Consider the following 24,555-nt stretch of genomic DNA (forward strand, 5'->3'; position numbering starts at 1 on the left):
GTTTCAACACAACTAAATTCTGAATACAGATCTACAAACACAGAGAAGACAAATATTTCAAAGGAGAAACTACTGTGCCAAAACCAACAAGATCCTACCTGGATCTGATGCTAAACAAACATATACACGAAGCTCGCAAACAAATTCCTTTTCTTTTAGAAACCATCTTATCAGAAATCGGCTCCTCCAAATATGTGTGTGGAGAAATGAGCTCTAATTCCTTAATAAAGAGCTTTCTCCAATTAGGGCTTCAATTTTACAATCAATTGAAACCTTTTTCTTAATTATTTTATTATATTTTAATTTTCATGTACAACCTTTTTGTAATTTAATTAAAATAAATTAATTAAATTTGTTCCTTATCAATCTTATATTAAATATTAAATCACAAGACATTTTTAATAAAATATTTATTAATTTAACTAATAATATTTAGAGTTTGTTATAAAAAATGAAACTCCTAAATAAATTATTATTAAATTAAATAAAATTCCAGTCTACCCCCCAAAAAAGTGTTTTGTATTGTTTCTAGATCACTCCTCTATTGAGCTCAACATTTCGGATCACATTCCTTTATTCCTTTTTTATTATTTCATTATTTTGGAAGATATTCTTTCATTTGTTATTTTTAAAAGATTTTTGAATTCACATCATTTTCCTTTATTCAATATTTTGGATTACATTTTTTAATTCATGTTGTTTTCCTTTATTCAATATTTTGGATTACTTTTTGTTAGTCATGAATTTGAATGACAATTTTTCATTCATAATATTTATTTTTTTCTTGATTGAGATCAACACAGTTTAGACTACATTACACTATTTCCTTTGGATCACTTTACTTTATTCAAAATTTGGATCACTTTTCTTTATTCATATTTTGGATCACATTCCTTTATTCATATTTTGGATCATATCTCATTATTCATTATTTTTTATGACATTCTTTTGTTCATTATTAGGTTGATTCTTCTAAGATAGGTTGATAGGTTGATTTTTCTATACTTCTATGTTTGTTGATTCTTTTACCCTTTCATTCTTTGTTGGTTTTTGTATATTAGATTTTTTGTAATGACCCCATCTTTTAGCCTTCACGTTCTCCAAAGTCTAAGTGGAGCATAAGAGGAAATTAAATTAATTTCTTATAAAGTCATTAAATAAATTAAAAACTAAAAGGTGACTTTATATTTAATTAATTAAATTAATTATTGTATTACAAAGGAGAAGCTTCTAGAGTGTGTACTAATGATTGGAAAGGCTGAAGCCTCTAGTAATTTAATTTTCTAGAAGCACAATTAATTATTGTATTGCAAGGAAGGAGTTTCTAGAGAGTGCATTAATTATTGGAAAGGGGAAGCTTCTAGCACTTGCAATTAATTAATGTTTTAGTTTCTTCTACAAGGGTGAAGGAAAAGGATAAATAGGGGTGAAAGTCTCATTGTTGGGTATGGGATTTTTGTGAATGACATTTGATAAGAGCTTGGATGTGTGAATCACATATCTTTCTTGGCAATAGGGGACGTTCATCCTCTCTTGTAACATTCTAGACATCATTTCTAATGCAGGAGCATCCAAAGGTATAAGGGCAATCCTATGTCACCCAAAAAAAAAAAAAAAAACTTAGACTTAGTTTCTGTTTCATGTGTTTTCATTTTTGGATACCCATTTGGGTCAAATAAAGGTTCCAACTCTCACAGTTCCACTATCAATGTTCGTGTAAATCTTGAAAAAATAGGAGTATGTAATTGAGCCATCATTGTGGTGAACTAGGAGGTGTAAATTGGCTAGATGAATGTAATTGTAATTTAGAGCATTCCAGAAAAAGAATCAGGTCAAAAGGCCCCATGGTTTGAAAGTTATTGTAGTTTTTCGAGTTTTGGAGACCTCCTAAGAATGCTTCAAAGTCAGGTTAGGGGCTTTAAATGACCTCGAAAAGGGCCAAAAAATGGAGGACGAGCGAAGCTGATCTATAGGGCTATAGAGCGCTTCGAGAGCTTTCCGAAAATGTAAACGGATCATCAATCGGAGCTACAGTTCAAAAGTTATGCCTCCCGAAAGTTCGATTACCGTTTCTAGATTCTTCTAGATTTGCGCCGACTTCTAATGCAGCTTCTGGAGCCTTCTATTTGGTCAGTGGATGCCTACTAGCACTTTCTAGAATGTATTTCTAGTCCTTAACCCTCCGGGGTCTATTTAAGGAGATTCTTGGCATTGTAAAAGGCAGTTCGGAGTGGAGTTTGAGAGGAGGTACTGAAGGGAGAAATTATCTCCAGATTTATGCTATTGTAAGCCCTTAGGGCATGTTTTGAACTTTATTTTCCCTGTACTGTTGTACTAGCTTATTTTCTCAGTTAATATAATTTCCCCTTTTCTGTTGTGTCCATTCTGTGCTTGGGTTGTGTCCCCATCAATTCCCTTGGGGTTTGGCGTTTGGAATACATTGCTTGTACTTGATTTCATCATTTTGGGAATTAATATAATTTCAGCATCAGTTCCATCTTCAGTTTGCATAAAAATCTATTTCAACAATTGTTTCAGTTTTTGGGCATTCCAGGGTGCCCATTACATTTCTATTCATTTTTTAATCACTAGTCAATTCTTCTACCCTTCCATTCTTTGCTGGTTTTTGCATATCACATTCCTATTCATTTTTGAATCACATTCTTTTATTTAGTCTTGAATCAAATTCCATTATTTATTTTTCATTATTTTGGATGATATCCTTTGGTTCATTATTACGTTGATTCTTCTAAGATAGGTTGATAGGTTGATTCTTCTACACTTCTTATGTTTGTGGATTCTTCTACCCTTCCATTCTTTGCTGGTTTTTGTACATCACATTCCTATTCATTTTTTAATCACATGTCGATTCTTCCACCTTCCATTCTTTGTTGGTTTTTACATATCACATTCCTATTCATTTTTGAATCACATTCTTTTATTTAGTTTTGAATCAGATTCTATAATTTATTTTTCATTATTTTGGATGACATTCTTTGATAAGTAGGTAATACTTTCCATTGCAAGTCAAATTGTGATATTGCTATCAAGATTCAACTGCGTAGCTTTTTGAGTTAAATTGATTGAATTGTGTTTCATGAGTAGTGGACATAGACCTATCTCTCATGAGAATAAATGGAGCACTAAGCACTCATTGGATTCAGGTGATGCTCAGAAAGGTGAAGCACCATGACTTTTTGGGAGGTCACCTATCCTAGTACTACTCCAACTTGAGCAAGCTTACTACGAAGTTTCCTCTATAGATTAACACACTCGACTTGCAATCCCATTTGCAAAACCTTCACCAAGTATTATGTGACATTCTTTGATTCATTATTCAGTTGATTATTTTTGATGACAGGTTCTTTGATTTATTATTAGATTGATATTTCTAAGATATTGATAGGTTGATTCTTCTACCTTTCTTATGTTTGTCAACTCTTTTGCACTTCTTATTGATGGGATCTTAAATAGGGTTCTAGCCTCAACTATTAGAACCCACTCTAGGCTTTCTCCTAGCCTCTTAGGGTACTTCTCCTATACCCTACTTGAAGGATCAATCTAGTTTAGTTTGAGGGGTTGGCATATGTATTGTATGAATTTTGGTATTGGCGTGAATTGAAAACTAAGGCATTTTGTGGTAGTTTCTAATTTCACCCTTCATCCACACCTCTAATGGATTGAGCGGGTTTTTTTTTTCACATGGTTTGATATATTTTTGTATATAGTTTCTTTGGTAAAGAGTAGGATTTTTTTTTATTAGTTTCATTACTAGTTTAAAAGATCTTTTTGAAGTTGCCAGTTTGTTGGTCTGTACAAAGTAATTAGCAAAAAAACTTCTATATCTTGAATTCCATGGTGAAACCATGATGGCCTTTTGGAATTAAGTAATAGACTATATAAGAAATGTAAATATTCACTTTGGTCTTGTTTTGCAGAGGTTTTCTCTTTTTACCAAGAGACCCTAGAGGAGTTTGCATACCCGACTAAGCAATGAAATCAACAAATAAGTGTTTGAAAGGAGCATTTAATGGAGTCTTGGGTGCAATCTAGGTTTATGAAAGGTAAGAGAAGTGAGTGACGATAATGTATTCCATAGGAGAAGTCTTTTGGAGTCCATTTGAGTGGTGAAATAACAAACCCTCTTGATTGTTGTCCATACAAACAAAAAACCCTAGTAAATAGGCATATTTTGGGGAATCACTTGTATGAATGACCTGGGTGTTGGAGACCTAAAATATCTTCAAGGGAATCCAAAATGGTGTCCTAATAATAACTTTTTTTGAGATGTCCTTAAGGGTTTTGAGGAGATATAAGCCAAAAACTAGTTTTGGAGGCCTAATTAGCTACTAGACCTAGTAGCCCTCTTAACTATGCAATGGGAAAATCAATTGGAAATCGAATACTCCAATCCATTTAGTAATCCTAAAACCTATTGGATGAAAAAAAAAATACAAGCCTTAAAAGTCAATATAGCCAAGAATGTAATCGTGGAAGCCAATTGTGAAGCTTGGTACAATGAGAACACTAGGAAGCCCCAAGGGTGGAATATAATTTTGAGTTGATTGATGAGGATCAGTATAATAAGGGAATAGAGGGAAGATTCCTTTGAAGTAGGGTATGGGAGAAGTATCCTAAGAGGCTAGGAGAGATCTTGGAGTGGATTCTAGTAGTTGAGGCTAGAACCTTGTTCAAGATCATCCTCATCAAATTGGTATTAGAGCCTTGAAAGGTTTGGGACAAGACATTGTGTATGTCTAATTTTGGTAGTGAAATGGTGGGGGAAACCACCATGGTGACAAATTTTGAGTTGGTAAGAGAAGTGATAGAACAAATGGAGAAGAATAGACTCTTCAAGGAAGCCTTAGAGGCTATGAGAGATAAGCTTGATGAAGAGGTAGAGACAACTAGCAAGATGAAAGAGAAGTTGGAAATTGGTGAATACAAGGGAAAGAATGCGGAAGAAGAGGACTATGTACCTAAACCTAATCCTCCATTTATAGAGGAACCCTTCCTTAGAGCCATCAAGGCATTGGGTGGAAAATCTCTTGAGGGGATACCCTTGTTTATTGGTAAGATGGATTCAGAGTTGATCATAGAATGGATTGAAGGGATGGAGAAATATTTTGAATGTGAAGGCATATTAGAGGCAAACAAGGTGAAGGTTGCAAAATCAAGATTAAGGGGACCGGCCCTAACTTGGTGGAAATTCCTCCAAGAAGAGAGGGAAAGAGAAGGAAAAAATCCTATTTCTAACTGGAAGGCTATGGTGGCCAAAATCAAAGACAACTACCTGCCTGAAGACTATGAAATCTTGTTGAACAAGAAGAGACAAAGCTTGAAGCAAAAGGATATGGATGTGGCTTCCTATACTAAAGAGTTTTAAAAACTTTTCTTGAGATCCAAGGTCCAAGAAGAGGAAAGCATTAAGGTGGCAAGATATCTAGGTGGTTTGAAATGGAGTATACAAGAGGAGATCAACCTTTGGACTCCTACTACTATTTATAAATGCTTTCAATTGACACTTAAAGTGGAAGAGAAGAATAGAAAAAGACAAGAATCTAACTCTAGGGGAAGGGGAAGAGGAACAGAGACATAGAGGTGGTTATGGAGGAATAAGCCATGAACCCAAGGATACACGAGACTCTAAGTTGATTGAGAAAAGTGGGGAACAATTGGAAGAGGTAATTTCACTAGAGGAAGAGGACTCAGTGGTGGAGGTAGAGGTAGATCAAACAACTTCATCTAGGGTACACATTTTGAAAACATGAAATACTACCAATGTGGACAACTTGGTCATCCAGACTATAGATGCCCTAGGAAGGCAACATCTTCCCAAGGTGACAAGAAGATAACATATGTCCAAGAAGAATGCAATGAGAATGCAACTTCATAAGTGAATCTTGATTCTGAGAAGGGAGAAAATCTTATATTTAGGAGAGTCTTGATCAAGGATACTAGTAAAGAAGAGCCTAATTTTAGAGTGAAATGCAAGATACTTGGTAAGGTTTGCAAAGTTATTGTGGACTTGGGATCAACTAATAATGTTATCTCAGAAGAGATTGCTCAAAAAATCAAGTTGGCAAAGATTCCTCACGATCATCCTTATAGAGTCACATGGCTAAATAAAGGGCATAATGTATTGATAAATGAACAAGTTTGGTTAGAGTTTTCAATTGGAGGATATCAAGACAAGATTTTTTGTGATGTGTTGTCCATGGATGCTTGTCATCTACTCTTGCATAGAACATGGAAATATGATAGAGATGTCATCTATCATGGGAAGAAGAACTTGTATACATTCAAGAAATGAGGAGTGACATACAAGATGTAATGCCTACCCCTAGATTACTTTTCATGTTGGACTGTTAGATTCTTTTAGGCCAATTTTATGATTATCAATACTTGGTTACCATATTTGATTAGATGTTATTTCATACTCAGTTGATTTATTTGATGAGTTACTTGATGCTTAGTTATTTCATATGTTCATGATTATTTTGATGATGATATATGTATTTTCATTTAATGATTTCAGTTATTTTACGATGATTAGTTAGATGGATGTTTTATATGTAGTTTATATGGTTACTTACCCCATACTTGCATGTGTATGGTGTACTTGTATGTTTTACTTTATGTTTGACATTTTTGATGTGGATGAGGGAGGGAGTTGTAGTTACCTGCTAGTTGGGATCTACACGATGCACCACTCCTCACCGTTGCCTATTTAGTTTAGAATTATATGTGTATGTACATACTCAAATTTTATGCAGATTGTAGGTACCAGGCATCAACTTCCATGAATTTCCAGGATGAGCATGCCCTATTGTAGTATCTCAATGATAAAAGGGGGGAGATAACTCTTGAGTCCAAATCCTAATCCTAAGCTAATAGTCCTAGAAAGTAGGGCAAGTATCTAAGTTTTACCCTTACAAATTCATCATTTTGACCCTTGAGTTTGATCTAGTACTATGTTCTTTATAATGAGTTTTCATATTTATTCCTGTGGGTTTGTTGTAATTTTTAGTTATAATTAAATCAAATTAAAAGATAATTTAATGATTTAATATAATGAAAATTTCAATATTTAATTATATTTAATTAATTGAGAAATTAATTTAATAAAAGAATTAAATTTAAAGATATAGTTAAAGTTTAAATTTTGGCATTAATCATATTTATTTAATTTAATTTAATAATATTTTATAATAAACTCTAAATATTATTATTAGTTAAATTAATAAATATTTTATTAAAAAGGTCTTGTGATTTAATATTTAATATAAGATAGATAAGAGATTAATTTAATAAAGTTATTTAAATTAAATTGTAAAAAGGTTGTACATGAAAATTAAGATATAATAAAATAATTAAGAAAAAAGTTTCGTGTGATTGGAAAACTGAAGCCCTAATTGGAGAAAGCTCTTTATTAAAGAATTAGAGCTCATTTCTCCACACATAGATTAGGAGGAGCCAATTTTTGAGAAGACAGTTTTTGAAAGAAAAGAAATTTGTTTGCAAGCTTTGTGTATATGTTTGTTTAGCATCAGATCCAGGTAAGATCTTGTGGGTTTTGGTGCAGTATTTTCTTCTGTGAAATATCTATCTTCTTTGTGTTTGTGGATCTATATTCAAAATTTAGTTGTGTTGAAACCCTTATTTTTGAATTTATTGTTCTTCATTTCAAAAAATATTTGCAAATGAACTAAAGGTTTGAAATTCTTATTTGGTAAATTGTGAGCCTTTCATTAGGGAGGTCTTGGGTTCAAATCTACTCAAGATTAACACATAATAATAATTAATCTAACAATAATAATAAAAATGAATGATAAATAATCTAGGCTTTGATCGATTGCCTATTGAATATATATATATACAATGGATGGTGGGGGCCACCACCCCCTCACCCCCCCTCCTCCACTTCCTCCTTTCTCCTCACTGATGGTAGCTTTGGAAGCTCGTGACTGCTACTGCAGACTGCGGTTGCCAAAGGCAGCCCACGGTTGCTTGTGTAGCCCGTGGTTGCTTGTGCAGCTTGCGATTGCTTATGCAGCCCACGTAAGGTTAGGTAAGGATTCAATTTTTTTTGTTTTACTTTTTATTAATATCTAATATATATATTTTTTTATATACATAATTCTTATATATTAAATATTCTCATTATTATTAATTAATATTATTTTATTAAATAGGTTTAGTAATTATTTTTATTATTAATTTAATATTAAATATTTTATTAATAACTAATAATTATTATCTTTAATAATTTAATATTAATGTCAAAATTTTAATAATATCGATTTGAAAATTTTATTGATTACCTTATTCTTTCAAATATATTTACAAAGTCATTGATAATTTGCAATCTAACTTAGAGAATGGAATGTTTTGATAAACTCGGATTTGCATGACGTTTTAGTTTCACATGGAAAATGATTTCTCAAACTAGGGAAATTTTATCATTTTGGAAAAATTCAAAAACCTTAGTAATTATAATATGTTGGAAATGAAAAAATAATTTGAAACCATGTTTGTATATTGAACTTTTGTGATTCTAAAAACAAATGATCTATGAAACTACTTTTTGATGTGATAAATGTTTTACCTTGAGTTAGGGTTTGGGTTTGACTTAGTACTTTGACCAATCAGGATGTTTACGAAAGGCTTGTTCTGTAATGATGTTATGTATATGATCTTTTATACCCAACCATGGGTGATGTGTCACGTGTTTTCTTTAATGAGTTTTGATCAGTTTTTGTTAGTGCTTTCCAGTTACTTGTATAGAACTAAGGTGAATGGTGTGATTTTCCTGATATAACCTTTGAGTTTCGATTAGTTGTCTTTTGATGCTTTCCAATTGCTTATATAGGACTGCAGTGATTATTGTGATTAGTTTTTAGGTGCTTTCCGTTTGCTTCTAAATGATTGAGGTGAATACTATGTTTTATCTATAAGTGCTTTCTAGTTGCTTGTAAAGGACTGAGGTAAAAATTGTGATTTTATGAGTTGTACTTTTATGTGCCTAGGGTAGGTAATCTATGTGTACATTAGGAAGTGGCTTGCAATGGAGGCCAGAGCCCTAAGTGGCTACCTAGGTAACCCATTGTAAGTTGTTTTAATAAGTGATAATATTTCATTAAATGAGAGTAAAATGAATTAATAACTCATTATTTTTCCTCGCCCATGCCTTGAGTGCTACTATAGGCTAGGATGGGAGTAGAGAGGATGCTTGGTTGTGAACTTGCTTCATTAGTATGCCTTGTCTATATGAAAGGATACTAGTGTCGCATAGAGACACTAGGGGGTTAGAATCTAGAGAGGCTATCAGGGTAACCTTAGAATTGGCTCATGTGATGACACTTGCCCACTTACATAGTAGATTTCCTATGTGTCTTTGTTTCCTCTGGGTTTAGATGTTGCTTGTGTCTTAGTACTTTTGAGATAGTTTGCTTTTAGGTATTTCCTTGACCTAGATGTTGGTTATGACTTGCAGATTGATATTTGTATGGGACTTGAGACTATCTCCTCAACACAGTGGGAGTGGACCATATAGGTTCCATGAGGTTGAGTGGCAATGCATTTTTCTTATATCATTGAGATCCAAAAGTTGGATGTGCTTGTTGGATGGGCTTGTGCAGATGTTCCTTTATTTATGATCTTGTGTTCTTATGTATGGTTATATTCTGTTGATCTATATTTGATTATCAAAGATCTTATGAGATGATGTATATTTTTAATGATGTATATTCTTTGAGCTTTTCATACCCTATGACTTGTACAGTGGATGATTATGCATTCTGATGATTGCTAACTAGCATCTTAGATAATTGTATATTATTTAAGTGGATTTGTACTTGTAAGTTATTCTTTGATATGGATTTGTTATTTATCAAATTTAGTAGTAATTAAACTTAAATGTGATTCAATGTCACATGACCCTTAAGAGATGTAATTGATGGTTGTATGTATGTGAGTTATTGTGTCCAATATATTTTATCTATTGTTATTTAATTATTATCTTAAAAAAATGTTTGACAAACTTAGTAAAACTTTAAGTTAATTTCTTTTGAGTTCCCTAGTGTGTTGTTACACAAGATGCAATCACTCACCAGTACATTTTGGAAAATACATGATTGTGACTAAAACTTTTAGTCATAGCACTCAAAAGTTGGTCATGTGACTAAAACTAATCACATTTCACTATTTTTCTGCAATTTAAAGGTGTGGATGACTAAATGGTGACTAATTTGGTCAATAGGTAAAATCACAAGATCAACCAAATAGAAATGATTAAATAAGCTACCAAATAAATGGCTAAATAAGTGACTGGATAATTAGTCACTAATAGTTAGTCACCTAAACATAAGTGACTAAATAATGTATCAAATAAATGACTAGATAATTAGTCACTAAGAATTAGTCATTTATACATTATCATTGCACTTTCTCTAGGGTTAATTAATTAATTGACTACGTTAATTTTTTTTTCTAGAGTTCATTCATTGTAATGCCCACCTGTAGTTTGCTTTTATGTTCTAATTGCCAAATTCTTTTAGGCCAATTTTATGTATTGATTAGTTTTAGAGATATTCGATTTATAGTTTTATGATATTATTTCATGACTTGGATTAGTGATATATCAGTGATGATTACTTGGTTGACTATATTTCATGCATTGTTTAATAGTTGTGGTTACTAGTGCATTAGTGATTTATAGTTAATAAATGAGATTTCTATAATAGTGAAGTGAGATGATATTGTTAATGATGAGTATTTCATGTTCATAATGATGCATTTTTATACCTAAGAATTTGATGTTTGACTTGTAATTATTATGATACTTACCCCATACTTGCATGTGTATAGTGCACATATTTATTTTATCTTTATGTCTGATGTGTTTGATGTGGTTAAGGGAGGGAGTCATAATCACCTACTAATTGGGATCTACACGATATATCACTCACTGTCATTACTTGTTTAGTTTAGATATATTTATATACATGCAAGTGCTCATCTTTTATGCAAAATGTAGGTATTGAGCATCGACTTCCCTGAATTATCAAGATGAGCATGCCCTACCACAATAACTCAATGGTAAGAATGGGGAGATAATGTTCAGGTCCAATCCCATCCATAGCCTAATTACTTGTCCTAAGAAGGAGGACATGTATTTGACTTTCCACCCTTTTTAAACCCATGAGTTTATCTTTGTTTGTGTTGTTTGATTTCTAATTTGGTTTGTTTTGGTAATGTTGCTTTTATGTGGATTTTGCTATGTGATTTATTTGGTAAATGATTTAATTATAATATTTTGGTTAATCATATAATATTGAGAATTATTAAATATTATTTGATTAAAAAATATTAAAGCATGAGAATATTTGATTAATTAAAAAAACTAATTAAACATGTGCTTAAATTTATAATTCTTAATTTAGAAGTCTAAATTTAGAAAATTGGTTAAAGATAAATTAGAATATGATGATATTTAATTAATTATAAAATAATTAAATATGTACTTCATCTTAACAGATTTAATTTAAAAGTCTAGTTTAAAAAGTTGGACAAAACAAGTAATTGAAATATTAAAGATTTAATATTGCTTTATTTTAATTATTTATTTAATAATAATTAAATTAGAGTTGCATTTAAACAATTAACTTTGATTATTATTATTAATTTAATTAATAAACTATACTTTAATTAGTACTTGCATTAATTAATAAACTGAAGGAAAATAAAATATAAAAGAATATTTTAATTAAAAAATCTGTAAGTGTGCATGAAAAGATTTTTTGTATTAATATTAGAGAGATCAAAAAGGACACCCAAAAGGAGGGAGATAGAGCCTCAGCCTACCAAATGGAGAGAATCAAAAAATCAATTCACAAAAAGGATCGATATATACAATTACATATTAAACAAAGTATGTATGTAGAAATCTACCAAGCTGAAACTAATCATGCATAATACCATCTTCAAATTTATCAACCCAAGCTATCCAACCAAGAGGCCCTTCCATCCAAATAACTTTTTTTTGAACCAACAGTTGAGAGAAGACATGGAGGTTTTCAGCACCAGGATTTTTGTTATCTTTAATCTCTTGCAAAAGTTTTGCAAGAGCATCATCAAAAGCCATCTAGTTGTCCACAATACTAGCTAGCTCAAAATCGTTCTTCATTTCATAAATAAACATAGAACTATGCCAATCACGAAGGAATCTAAGCAACTTCTATTTTTCCAGGTTCAACACACAACAAACCTATAAAACAATTTTAAAACATGTGAGTTTTCTATAAAACCCAGTAAGAGACCTGCAAAGATTAGATAATAAAAGTTTATTTTAAAGATAGGCCTTTGCATGTTAAAAAGCTAGAAACCTTGGGTAGAGTTAAACTCGTTATTAAGAGATTCAAACTCATTTCTACACACATAGGTTTTGGGGAGAAAAATTCGGAATTGGATCAAAAGAATTATTGAAAGTTTGAAGGGGTCAAGATTTGTATGCATTCACAAATTGTCTTAGATTTTAGCTATGGTTTTGAGGTAGGGTTTGAAAACCAATTGTAGAATTTTATTGAAAAAATTATCTACTTCGTGTCTTCCTGGGTGCTTGCATATTGCTTATTAATTTATGATATTGATCGTTGAATAAAGAATTATGTTGTAGATTTTGAAAAAGGAAAACTTATTAATCAAGAAAATTTGACTAAAGAAAATTATGAAAAAACTGTTGAAAATTATTATGATTGTATTCTTTTAAAACCTTTTTAGATAATATAGGGAACATTTGATTATGGAAATTTGGAAGAAAATAATAAATTGAATAGTTAGAGTTTTACCACTAAATTTGTCATTAGAACCATGAGATTATCATGAATTTTTAAAATATAGATAAATACTTTTCTCATGTCTAAAATAATTTAATCGCAAAATTTATTGGAAAAAGAAAAAGATTAATTGAGAGGAAAGCATGTTTTAATTGAACTTATGCATGCATGTGAAAATAAATATGCTAAAAATAGAAGCTAAGTATAGTATGATTACATGCATGTGAAAACAATTATGCTCAAAATAAAAGCTAAGTATAGTATGGTTACATGCATGTGAAAATAATTATGCTAAAAATAGAAGCTAAGTATAGTAGGGTTGCATGTGAAAACTGTTAGAATCTGAAAAGATTAATAACCCAGAAAACTAGTGCAAAGAGTAAATATCTAAACTATGAATGCAAATGATACAAAATCAAAATAGCATCATAGAGTTAGTCTCCAAGAGAGTAATGCAAATGCTAGAAGCAAAATAGCATTAAGAGGATGCAAAAAATAAGAGATATAAATACAAGCCAGGTAGCATGCTTATATAGGCTAGGAAGAGGGAGGAGGTGTCAACACCAACCAATGAGGAGCAACCATCTATCGAACTAAAGATAACAAAGTATCTTCCCAAGATAGCTAATGGATGCTCACATGTAGGAAGGTGACACCTCACAACCATTCACCTAATAAGACATACTTTATTAACCTAAGCGATATTATTAAAAGTGTAGGAAAAACCTAGTAGAAAAGAAAAAATAAAAAGCTACACTAACACCCCCCCATAAGCGAAGCTTAGGTGGATGTAGAAATGGGTCCCGGCAACGAGGCCATGTTAGGTACCCAAGTACAATGCAAGAAGATGCAACCTCTGAAAGTGGGGAAAGAGAGAAAACCACAAGGGAAAAACCCTCCCCCAAAAAGAGGTAAGAACCTAGTGAAGAACTGAAGAAGTCTCCCACTAGGGAAATTGTCCCCTAAAACAGAAACAAGGAGTGATCATGAAGAAGCAGCATCACTGAAGCATGAAGAATCGCAAAACTCTGTCAAAATGTTGATCTGTAGAACCCCCATGGAAATAGAAGGCACGAACCATCAACCAAAGGAACCTCCATGGAAATAGAAGGCACGAACCATCAACCAAGGGAACCTCCATGGAAATGGAAGGCACGAACCATCAACCAAAGAAGCATAGAACAACAATATAACCTCCCCTTAAGGTAGGTGAGGTGACAGGCAGCTGAAAAGATGGGCCAAAAATCTCCTACAACACAGGAGCCAAACTCATCGAGAGTGAGGTACAAACACAAATAAAGGCATGTGTCGTTGACACTACATGAGGAATTAGAGAAAGAGGGCCTATAAGCGGCAAACAACTATCCCCCCCATGGCACTTTAAATAATAGTGCGAGTACAATGAATCACAATGATGAAAAGGATCCCAAAACGCAAGAGTGGCACTTTATCTCAGTGCGTTGCATAAAGATGCTTACAGTGAATATCAACAATGATCAGAAAAAATATAAGGCTGAAACAAACAGAATATCCACCAGAATGCTAAAATGAAAAAGACTGAATAGGATGTGTCTGGAACAGAATCTGGAACAACAACCAGCATCACTAGAAAGAGCACAGAAAGAGCTTTCCAATGATATAAAGAAGTCCAAAAATGGAGATCGAAATCTCAAGATACGCCTCTCGGAGTGCAAAATAGAACATTCAACTTTGATTGCCATAATAGGCAACTAAACTGCATCAAAACTCAAAAACACCTATACCAGCATCTCCGTCTCGGAACCAGCTTTCCGATGCTTCTTTCGGATCGAAAAAACACCTCCATATGCAAAGCTACAACCATACCCCTCTCCATTGGCAGTCACAGATTTGAATGCAATTTTTCTTCAAATCAAGGGATCAGCGAATTTTTGGAGCACTTTGGGCCCAAACGGACATCACCATTGGATCCCAAAGGCCGTTTGCAGTCAGGATTCATATAAAACTTTTCGATTTTGGAGACAGAGCTTCGGGAGGCAAAAATTTTTGCAGGACATTTCCATACGGATTTCTGAGCGGGAAATTTTTTTAAAAAGGCTTTCGGCGCGCTCCGCCGAGCGGCCACCCAGCAGCCACCGCCGCACCACCCAGCGGCCACCGCCACGCAGCTCGCCAGCCGCTGCCACCGGCAGCGCCGCCGTTGAGCCGCTGCGGCTTGGCGCCGCCCGAGGGCCACTCCTGCGCCGCCACTGCGGCCACCTCCGCCGGTGTTTTTTTCGTCCGCTGCCTCCGATTCCGGCCGCTCCGCCCGTCCTCCACTCGTGTCCCCGTCAGCAGCCCGCGTCAGCGCCGTGTCAGCTTGTTAGGACAACGTCACAGCCCGCGTCAGCAGCTGTGGGGGTGACACGTGGCCTGGGTGCCACGTGGCACTTTGCCACGTGGACCCTGCCACGTCACCCACCACGTCATCCTCTGCCACGTGCACGCAGAGGATGACGTGGTGGGTGACGTGGCAGGGTCCACGTGGCAAAGTGCCACGTGGCACCCAGGCCACGTGTCACCCCCACAGCTGCTGACGCGGGCTGTGACGTTGTCCTAACAAGCTGACACGGCGCTGACGCGGGCTGCTGACGGGGACACGAGTGGAGGACGGGCGGAGCGGCCGGAATCGGAGGCGGCGGACGAAAAAAACACCGGCGGAGGTGGCCGCAGTGGCGGCGCAAGACTGGCCCTCGGGCGGCGCCAAGCCGCAGCGGCGGCGCTGCCGGTGGCAGCGGCCGGCGAGCTGCATGGCGGCGACCGCTGGGTGGTGCGGCGGTGGCCGCTCGGCGGAGAGTGCTGAAAGCCTTTTAAAAAAATTTTCCTGCTCAGAAATCCGTACGATCCGTACAGAAATGTCCTACAAAAATTTTTGCCTCCCGGAGCTCTGTCTCCAAAATCGAAAAGTTTTATATGGATCCAATGGTGATGTCCGTTTGGGCCCAAAGTGCTCCAAAAATTCGCTGATCCCTTGATTTGAAGAAAAATTGCATTCAAATCTGTGACTGCCAACGGAGAGGGGTATGGCTGTAGCTTTGCATGCTTGATTCTGAAAAATATACAGCTTGCATGCAAAATCTAAAAGATACCCAGATGGTTTTTCAGGGCTACGAACAAAACCCAGAAAGTGTTTTTTGTCAAAATCTTTCTGATTCTCAGGATCATCCAAAGATGCAAGAGAAGAGCATACTTCGTTTTTCAAAAAACTACAATAAAGTTTATTTGCCCCCTCCCGAATCTCTTAAATAAGGAAACTAAAATCTACTCTTGCACATAGAAAAGCTCTGATACCATGTTAGAATCTGAAAAGATTAATAACCCAGAAAACTAGTGCAAAGAGTAAATATCTAAACTATGAATGCAAATGATACAAAATCAAAATAGCATCATAGAGTTAGTCTCCAAGAGAGTAATGCAAATGCTAGAAGCAAAATAGCATTAAGAGGATGCAAAAAATAAGAGATATAAATACAAGCCAGGTAGCATGCTTATATAGGCTAGGAAGAGGGAGGAGGTGTCAACACCAACCAATGAGGAGCAACCATCTATCGAACTAAAGATAGCAAAGTATCTTCCCAAGATAGCTAATGGATGCTCACATGTAGGAAGGTGACACCTCACAACCATTCACCTAATAAGACATGCTTTATTAACCTAAGCGAGATTATTAAAAGTGTAGGAAAAACTTAGCAAAAAAGAAAAATAAAAAGCTACACTAACAAAAACAAATATGCTAAAAATAGAAAATTAAGTATAATATGGTTGCATGATTTGAGAGATCAAAGACATGCAAAAATACTAATTGCATGTGTATTTTTATTTTATGTAGTTTAATTTCTAGATTTATTTATTTAAAATAATAATAATAATTTATTAATTTCTAAAATAAAATAAATATTATCTATTTAGTTATAAAGTGAATCTTAGTATTAGTGATTATTTAATTTAATTAAACTCTCAATTGCATATAAATGATTTTATAATTATTAATGCAAGAGGGAAGTTAATAAATAAATATTTATAATATTGTTATATTTTAAGAGAAGTTGTGGTAGAGTTCACTTTTTAATCATTTAGTTAATAACTATTTGACTTTATGAGAGAAATTATAAATAATTAAATTAAATTTATAATTTTATCTCTATTTGCATTATGAATTAAAATAAAATTAAATGTTAATATTGGACTAAAATAGAAGTCAAATTAATATTTTAGAAATGAAATTGATATTAGTATTTAATCTAATAATATACATTTATTTTATTAATTAAATTATTTCTGATTTAAGATTATTTCAATTAATAACATGACAATATTGCATGATGTTTTATATGCAAAGAGACTAGATATTTAAATACTTATTGATTTAAATAAGTATATTAGCATAAGAATTTATATTAACATATATATTCTTCCGTTACTTCTAAACACATCATTATGACCCAAATTAAACAAAGGAAATTGATGGAATTAAATCATGTGGCTAAAAATTATGTGTTTTCTAATATTATATTTATAGTCTTGTGATATTTATTTTCATGATGGTTTTTCTTTGTGGGTTGTTTAGTTGGCCAAGTTGGGATGTGAACTAGAGGCATTTTTGAGATTTCTTTTATGATTATTTGATGGGATGTCATGATGAACTTTATGATTTGAATTGAGATTTATGTTTTATGAGCTTTATGCTATTGAGCATTTATGAGAACTTTGGTTTTGAGAACCAATGTTATTTTTTGGGTTGCCTGTTAAGGAACCAAATTCGATCAATATTACTCTTGTGGTATGGAAAACTATTGTGGTTTGTGATTTTCGATAGGTTGTCTAGGTACATATCGTTGGGAGTGGCTTATAGTGGGTTCGGGACTTGAAGTGGTCAGTGCTAGGGTAACCTATTATAAGTTATGTAATAAGTGATAATCTAGTAATTAATATTTCAAGAAAACACATTAAAAAGATAAGTTAGAGATATTTGTCCAGATCATGCCTTGAGTGCTTGTATAGACTAAGGATAGGAATGGGATAACAGTATGATTGGTTTGCCTCATCCTCTTGAGAGGGTTTTCTGGTTCTGCATGTGTCACATTGAGGGTCCAAGGTTCAAAGTAACCAATCCAAGGTAACTCAATGCTTGAGGGTCTGGGATCTATTAAGAGATAAATCTAGGATAACTCAAGTAGTTTGACCATGTGATGACACTCCATAGAATTTAGCTTGAGTCTCCTCTGTAATTTTTTTTATTTGCCTCTGGTGGTATTTTTATTAGTGGTGTACTTGTTGTTGGATGTATTTAATGTATTTATTTACCTTCATTGATGGTGATTGGCTATTTATGGTTGATTTACTTTTGGCATGTGGCTCTTGTCTTGAGGTAGATATCTTGTGTTGACTTTATCTTATGATTTTGGTGATTTGATCTATTCTTGGTATATGTATGATATTGGTATTTGATTGAGTGTTCTTCCTTTTGGAGTATCTTGTCTTCTTGATTAAATGAAGTGTTACCTTTGAGGTAGTTTTAACTATCAAGATTCCTTGCTTAAGATTATTTTATGATTTGATTATCTATATGTGGATCGTACATTATCTCTCCTGCATGGTGGGAGAGGGAGTCTGATTAGGTGACCACGTAGTCAGGAGGTAGTGTATTCTTACCATTTGGGTCTCCTAAGATTGACAGATGTTGGATGTTCCTTGATACACTGGTACCATTATCATTCTTCCTCTTATCTTGAAGACTTATAATTATTTGATCTATCTATGTATCATGTGTTTTGAGATCCTACAAGATATTATATTGTATATTGATGTACTTGTATCTATATTCACATACATCGTGACATGTGTAGTGGATGTTATTCATTAGATGTGCTTTCATATTATAAGTTGTAATTATGCATTTTCTTATATGACTATGTATGTGTTTATTCATTTTATGATTATGGACAATGTAATTGAGACTTAAACTTATTAATAAAACTTTCTTAAATGTGACTCAACATGAAGGAATCCTTGAGGAATTGCAATTGTATTTGTAATTTATTATGTGTTCTTGATGTGTATGTATATTGCTTCCGCATTATTGTTACTTTGATATTGTTTAAACTTTTTTTAAAAAATTGTTTAGTAAATTTTTTTAACATATTAGGTTTATTTCTTTTGGGTTCCCAAGTGGGGTGTTACATTCATGGCCCTTGGACCTTCTCTTTCTCATACTAATCGTGGTCTCACTTTGCATCTCCCTTGATACAAGATGCTTTAATGAATTACTTAGGAGATTTTATTCACTATTTTGGACTCTTTAATCAATTTTACAAACCAATTTAGTTTTCCTCTAATAGGTATATAAATATATAGGTGGATTAATGATCAATAAATGAACATTATCAATCTTTTAAGTGTCCTTGGATCACTTCTATTCTTATAATGTTAGCAAACCAAATATTTGTGTGTTGAACCTAACTTGTAGCCAAGCTATTTTAATTATTTTTATATTTAAAAAGGATAAAATAAATATATTATGATTACTAATAAATTAAAAATATGTAATTAATCAATTAATTAAAATTTAAAATAGAATGAATCTTAATAAAATTAATAATAATAACTACACAACAGATCAAAAAATAAATAAATAACTAAATAAGTTATGGTGACGGATCAAAAATTTTGAAAGCCATATGGGGAAAAAAATATTTTTGCTTCCCGCACAAGGGTAAAATTTAAGGGAAAGTAATAACTTTGCATTTGGCAATATCATTTATTTGGTTGCAGATGGGAGAGTGGGAATTTTTCAAAGGGAATTAAAGAGGCACATGAATAGAAAAAAATGGGTCAAAAAAGGTGAAAGAGGAAAAGGAAAGAGCAATGACACATGAATGGAGAATGGAAAGAAAAGAGAAAGGGCACATGTAGGGAAGAGGGAAAATGGGTCAAAACCCTTGCAAGAACCCAAATCATATCAGGTTCCTTGTCTTCTTTATTATCCTTTCTCACCATGTAATTGGTTATGTTTGTTATTATTGTTTACATCATTCTCTTGCTACATAGTTGAATTCTAGATTTTGACTCAATTTTCAATTATTATATACTTATGGTTGAGAAGAACATAGGGAACCTTAAATCAGAAGCCCTTCATTGCCATTAGATCAATGAAAAAATTCCAGGATATGTGATACATGTTTAGATTTGATAATGTTGAATCTTCTATTTGGTTAATCACCACATCCAACTCTGTGTTGGTGTATCCCCAATAAAGAAAAGTGGGTGTGGAGTGTGGATTCACCAAAAGATACTCACAAATAGACTTTACTAATCAAAATTATATTTTGATGATGTTTCCCTTTTTTTCCTATGTTTGTAGTAATACATAGAGAATAGTTAACATGTGAGCAACTCCTAATTGAAAAGTGGGGTAGAGCTTGATCCAAACCTGATGCCTTGCTAGGTGATTAAATTTTGGACTGATACTAGAACTCATCATATTCCCAAATGCCATGGTTAAGACAAGAAGGGCTTTGACACCTTATGTATCTCTATTGTGTATGCATATTTTCCCTAAGTTTTAATCAGAATTACTAAATTGTGCATCAATCTTATGTCCATTTCTATCTATTTCTCTATTATATAATTATTTATTTAGATTAATTTTTATTTAAATGTATTCTTCTTTCAAAGAAGTGATGCATTGGAAGTGACTCAAAAGATGTTGGGAAATGATTTCATTGAGGGGGGATCTAGACACTAGTAAATCTGTCATATCGTCCATATTTCAAAGAAACATGTTTGGTATTATAGGGGACAAGAAACTATCCAAGGCACTGACAAAGTATTGTGTTTGAGATGTTCTAGATTGGTATGATTGAGGTAGTGGAGAAGAACACTTTGATGTAGAGCTTGATGAGTTTTCTCACTAGTCCTATCAAATCAGGACAAGCACTTTAAATTAACAAGATATAACTTCTCACATCAAATATTATTCAACAAGACACTAATAACTTCTCCCAACTAGGAATAGCACTAGGGTTCCCTCAACTAGTTCTCTAATTCCATATATATAAGACCTTCAAATGGTGAATCCAAACTCCACACCCACTTTTCCCTATATATTAAACATCCCCACTCTCTATTCATTATGATGTCAGCATTTACTTGGTTTTGATAATTCACACATAGACTCCCTACAAGAGCTCTATAAACTTAAGCCCTAGATGATACCTGATTTTGTTCTCAAACTCCATTTATCCTATCAATGGGAACAACTCCTTTCTACATTACAATTACCAAATAGCTTATGAAACATTGACCCAAACTGAAATGCAATCTTGTTACAATCCTCGCAATCTATATCCACCAACATTATAGGAACAACCATTTTATATCCCTTTTCACTAAATGACTTCCATTTCAACTAACTCTAGAAGAAATTATGAACATTCACAAGGTTGTGTTCCTATTCTCCATACACATGATTCATTATACATAACTTCCTGATCACACAAAAACAAATTTACCTTCTTATTGTGATGCAGGAGCATCTAGTGGTGTAAGGGAAATCCTGTATCACCCAAAAATATTCTTAGAGATAGTTTCTATTTAATGTGTTGTTATTTTTGGATACCTATTTGAGTCAAATAAAGGTTCCAACTCTCATAGTTCCACTATTAGTTTTCTGGGTTAGAGTTTTTAAGCACCTTGGGATACGTGTAAATGTAGAAAATGGGTTATTTTGTAATAGAGCCAAAATTATGATGAGTTAGAGGGTTTAATTTGGAGGGATGATTATAGTTTTAATTTAAAGCACTCCAAAAAAAAGAATCAAGTCAAAGGGCTTTACGATTAGAAAGTTATTGCAATTTTAAGTTTCTTGGAGACCTCCTAAGAGCGTTTCAAAGTCTGATATGGGGCACTAAATGGCCTCATATAGGACAAAAAAATGGGATATGAGAAAAGCCTATCTATAGGGCTATAGAACACTTCAAGAACTTTCCAAAAATGTAAACGGTTCGTCAATCGGAGTCTCGGTTCAAAAGTTATGCTTCTTAGAAGTTGGACTACCATTTCTAGATTCTTCTAATTTTACACTAACTTCTAACGTGACTTATAGAGCCTTCTATTTTGTTGGTGGATGCCAACTGACATATTCTAGAATTTATTCCTAATCCTAAATGAATTGGGGTCTATTTAAGAACATTTCTAGTATTGTAAATGCAGTTCTTAGTGGAGTTAGAGAGAAGGTACTGTGTGGAGGATTTCTTTCTCCAAAATCATACTATTATAGCCCATAGGGAAATTTTCATTGATAATAATATTTTCCTTTTCCTATGTGTTCATTTTGGTATTTGGTTGTGTCTCCATCAAGTGGTATCAGAGCAGGTTTTCTTGAGTGTGTAGATAGAGTGCCGACTATGAGGTAGTTTGCACCATGATTGTGTGGTTGTGGGTTTGAGAAAAGAAGATTCCTCCATGAAGGGAATGTGGTGGAAGGGTTGGAGTTGTTACTCCTAAGGTTAGAGCCCTCTAGAGACAAGTTCAAGCATTGCAAGAGGAGATCCATAGAGGATTGAATGTTACTGTAGGCAAAAAAAGTGAGGAAGAAAATGAAGAAGAAGAAAATCTTGGATAGGAAGGGGAAGGTGAAGAGGAAGTCCTAAATTAGGTAGAGGAGAGGCTTTTTAGGTCCATTTATAAGCTTGGAAAAAGACCTAAAATTGATATGGGTATGTTTTCAGGAACTCTAAACCCAGATGAGTTGATCGATTAGATCAATGAACTAGAGGAGTATTTTGAGTATGAGGATATTAGAGACCTAGAGAGGGTTAATTTTGTGAAGGTCAAAATGAAAGGCCATTCCAAAATCTAGTGGCAAGAGATTCAGCTAGAAAGGAATAGAAGAGGAAAGGAGAAAATCACAAGGTGGGATCACATGGTGGACAAACTAAAGAAGTAGTTCATTCTTGTTGATTACGAGCTTGATTTGTTCAAGAAAATGCAAGGGTTAAAGAAAGCAAGAAAATTTGTCTAGGAATATATAGAGGAATGTTATCAACTTCTTATTAGGGCAGGGCATGTAGAAGCTAATAAAGAGAAGGTTGCTTGTTACCTCAGTGGGTTACAACCTAACATTCAGGAGGAGTTAAGTCTAGTTCGAATGACTAGCATTGAAGAGGCATACTAGTTTGCCCTACAAGTTGAAGAGAAGCTAAACAAAAAGTTTGATGAAAGGAAAAGAGGGTGCGATCAAGGAGGAAGGGGCAATAGTAGGTCATTTAGAGGTTGAAATAAGACCTTGAAGAAAAATGAAGATGTGGGTACTAGCAAAAACTAGAGGAACGAGGGTTTCAACCGCTCCCATGATAAAAATTTTGGAGATCAGAGAGTAAGAGGTAGAGGACATGGACAAGGTTCATAAAGAGGAGGCTTCTGTGCTACCTATTTTCATTGTAATGAAGAAGGTCATCGTGTATTTGAATGCCCTCAATGACAAGGAAGGATAGAAAGGAGAGCTGATGGTCAAGCAAGGTTGCTCATGTGGATGAGGATGCATAGTCATGAAATTTTGAGGATGTACAAAGAGGAGAGGTTATCATAAATGAAAGGGTCTTACTAAGTGGTGAGACTAAACCTAGACAAAGGAGGAGTTTTTTTCATACTAGGTGCAAGTGCGAGGATAAGTGTTGTGATGTGATTATTGATAGTGGCAGCACTGACAACTTGGTGTCTAAGGAGATGGTCTTTAAGCTAAATCTCAAGAGGGAGAAACAACCCCAACCCTATTGGATTGCTTGGGTGAAGGATGATCATAAGGTCCTAGTCAGTGAACATTGTTTGGTGAAGTTCAAGATTGGGAGTTATCATGATGAAGTTCTCTATGACATTACTCCAATAGATGTCTGCCATTTATTGTTGAGAAGACCGTGGAAATTTGATAGACATACTGTACATGATGGTCATGCAAATAAATACTCTCTGACAAAGGATGGAGTTTGCCACAAATTGAAGCCCTTGATCAAGGAAGGTGAAAAGGTATGCAGTAGTACTAGGATATGTCTTGTTGATGGAAGAAATTTTTTGGTTGGTATGAAACATCAACATATGTGTTATGCTTTGATTCCTAGAAGAGATAAGGAAGGTAGTAGTGAAATTCCACCTAAAGTTTTAGGCCTATTAAGTAAGTGTGAAGATGTCATCTCTGATAATGTTCTAGAAGGATTGCCACTAGTAAGGCAGATTAGTCATCAGATAGATTTAATCCCTGGAGCTAGTTTGCCTAGCAAGACTGCTCATAGGATGACTCCTACTGAAACTAAGAAGCTAAATAAACATGTTTAGGAGCTATTGAGGAAGGGTTTGATTCGAGAGATCCTGAGTCCATCTCTAATACCTATAGTATTGGCACCAAAGAAGGATGGAGAGGGGAGAATGTGCACAATCTCTCAAGCTATAAACAAAATAACCATCATGTATCAATTTCCTTTGCCAAGAATGGATGATCTTATGGACTACTTGAGTGGAGCTCAGTACTTCAAAAAGATAGATCTCAAGAGTGGCTATCATTAGATACAAATACAAGAGGGAGATGAGTGGAAGATTGCATTCAAGACCAAGGAGGGTCTATATGAGTGGTTAGTCATGTTCTTTGGACTGACCAACATGACAAGCACCTTCATGCGGCTTATGAATAAGGTACTAAAGAAATTCTTGG

The sequence above is a fragment of the Cupressus sempervirens genome, chromosome 1 (genome assembly GCF_028749045.1).
Source record: "Cupressus sempervirens isolate cs-2001-9-10 chromosome 1, ASM2874904v1, whole genome shotgun sequence".
Classification (NCBI taxonomy): Eukaryota; Viridiplantae; Streptophyta; class Pinopsida; order Cupressales; family Cupressaceae; genus Cupressus; species Cupressus sempervirens.